Genomic DNA, 2,500 nt, shown 5'->3' with positions numbered 1-2,500 from the left:
GGGCAGGCTCCGGGTTGACCTGGTGGCCGGACGGGGATTAAGCCCCGGCTCGGAGCAGGGCAAGCCCGGGCGGAGGGGGGTCCGCTTGGCCCCTGCCCGCGGGGGCAGGCTCCGGGTTGACCTGGTGGCCGGTTTGCTTTCGGGCCACCAGGTCAACCCGCTGAATGTATGGGGTTGACCTGCTGGCCGCTTTCCTTCCCGGCCACCAGGTCAACCCGCTGAATGTATGGGGTTGACCTGCTGGCCGCTTTCCTTCCCGGCCACCAGGTCAACCCGCTGAATGTATGGGGTTGACCTGCTGGCCGCTTTCCTTCCCGGCCACCAGGTCAACCCGCTGAATGTATGGGGTTGACCTGCTGGCCGCTTTCCTTCCCGGCCACCAGGTCAACCCGCTGAATGTATGGGGTTGACCTGCTGGCCGCTTTCCTTCCCGGCCACCAGGTCAACCCGCTGAAAGTATGGGGTTGACCTGCTGGCCGCTTTCCTTCCCGTCCACCAGGTCAACCCGCTGAATGTATGGGGTTGACCTGCTGGCCGCTCTGCTTCCCGGCCACCAGGTCAACCCCCTGCCGGTATGGGGTTGACCTGCTGGCCGCAGAGGGGCAGGCTCCGGGTTGACCTGGTGGCCGGCAGGGACTTCAGCCCCAGGGCCCCTGGCAGGGCGACCCTGCCCTTGTTCCCCAGAAAAGGAGAGAGCTGGCTCGCAGCGGGAAAAGCTGCCTACGGCACCTGGGATTCCCAGGCGGTCACCCATCCAAGTACTAGCCAGGCCCGGGACGGTTTACCTTCCGAGATCGGACGGGATCGGGGGCCTTCCGTCCGGTATGGCCGTAGGCACTCGGCTCCGGTCCGCCTCGTCCCCTTTCCCTTACTGACTCCCCTGCCTCGGGTGGGCCCGATCCTTTTTTCCGTTTTTTTTTTTCGCTCCGGAGGCTTCATGAGCCCCCCCCCAACACCCCTTTGGGGGTCGGTGAAAATTTTTTTTTCAGACTTCCAGGGGCCCGATCCTGGCCGCGGGCACCCGGCTCCGGGCACCCGGCTCCGGGCCGCCTCGTCCCCTTTCCCTTACTGACTCCGCTGCCTCGGGTGGGCCCGATCCTTTTTTCCGTTTTTTTTTTTCCGCTCCGGAGGCTTCGTGAGCCCCCCCCAACACCACTTTGGGGGTCGGTGAAAAAATTTTTTTCAGACTTCCAGGGGCCCGATCCTGGCCGCGGGCACCCGGCTCCGGGCACCCGGCTCCGGGCCGCCTCGTCCCCTTTCCCTTACTGACTCCCCTGCCTCGGGTGGGCCCGATCCTTTTTTCCGTTTTTTTTTTTTTTCGCTCCGGAGGCTTTATGAGCCCCCCCCCAATACCACTTTGGGGGTCGGTGAAAAAAATTTTTCAGACTTCCAGGGGCCCGATCCTGGCCGCCGGCACCCGGCTCCGGGCACCCGGCTCCGGGCCGCCTCGTCCCCTTTCCCTTACTGACTCCCCTGCCTCGGGTGGGCCCGATCCTTTTTTCCGTTTTTTTTTTTTTCGCTCCGGAGGCTTTATGAGGCCCCCCCTAACCGTTTTTGGGGTCGGTGAAAATTTTTAGTCAGACTTCCAGGGGCCCGATCCTGGCCGCGGCTTCGCAGGCTGGCCTGGGGGGGGGGGCATCTCTAGCTCCGGCCGCGGACGGCGAGACGCTCGGCCACCAGGTCAGCCCGGAGGAAAAGGCTGAAAAAAATGTCTAAGTCCCCCCGGGACACCAGGTCAACCCGGAGGAAAAGGCTGAAAAAAATGTCTAAGTCCCCCCGGGACACCAGGTCAACCCGGAGGAAAAGGCTGAAAAAAAGTCTAAGTCCCCCCGGGACACCAGGTCAACCCGGAGGAAAAGGCTGAAAAAAATGTCTAAGTCCCCCCGGGACACCAGGTCAACCCGGAGGAAAAGGCTGAAAAAAAGTCTAAGTCCCCCCGGGACACCAGGTCAACCCGGAGGAAAAGGCTGAAAAAAAGTCTAAGTCCCCCCGGGACACCAGGTCAACCCGGAGGAAAAGGCTGAAAAAAAGTCTAAGTCCCCCCGGGACACCAGGTCAACCCGGAGGAAAAGGCTGAAAAAAAGTCTAAGTCCCCCCGGGACACCAGGTCAACCCGGAGGAAAAGGCTGAAAAAAATGTCTAAGTCCCCCCGGGACACCAGGTCAACCCGGAGGAAAAGGCTGAAAAAAAGTCTAAGTCCCCCCGGGACACCAGGTCAACCCGGAGGAAAAGGCTGAAAAAAAGTCTAAGTCCCCCCGGGACACCAGGTCAACCCGGAGGAAAAGGCTGAAAAAATGTCTAAGTCCCCCCGGGACACCAGGTCAACCCGGAGGAAAAGGCTGAAAAAAATGTCTAAGTCCCCCCGGGACACCAGGTCAACCCCGAGGAAAAGGCTGAAAAAATGTCTAAGTCCCTGCTCGGCCATCAGGTCAACCCCATTCAAAGTGACGGGTTGACCTGATGGCCGGCAGTCTCACGGAAGTCCGGATGGGGTCGCCAA

General features: G+C 61.2%; 1 non-coding gene across 1 annotated transcript; it reads right to left on the bottom strand.

The window, feature by feature from the left end:
* Positions 1–717: 717 nt before the first annotated feature.
* LOC141979749 (5S ribosomal RNA) lies at positions 718–836 on the bottom strand. Its single transcript, XR_012637142.1, has one exon. It is a non-coding gene; the product is annotated as a 5S ribosomal RNA (ribosomal RNA).
* Positions 837–2,500: the final 1,664 nt, after the last annotated feature.

The sequence above is a fragment of the Natator depressus genome, chromosome 28, assembly GCF_965152275.1.
Source record: "Natator depressus isolate rNatDep1 chromosome 28, rNatDep2.hap1, whole genome shotgun sequence".
Lineage (NCBI taxonomy): Eukaryota > Metazoa > Chordata > Testudines > Cheloniidae > Natator > Natator depressus.
The sequence above is the reverse complement of the archived record's forward strand: the minus strand, read 5'-3'. Positions and strand labels throughout refer to the sequence as shown.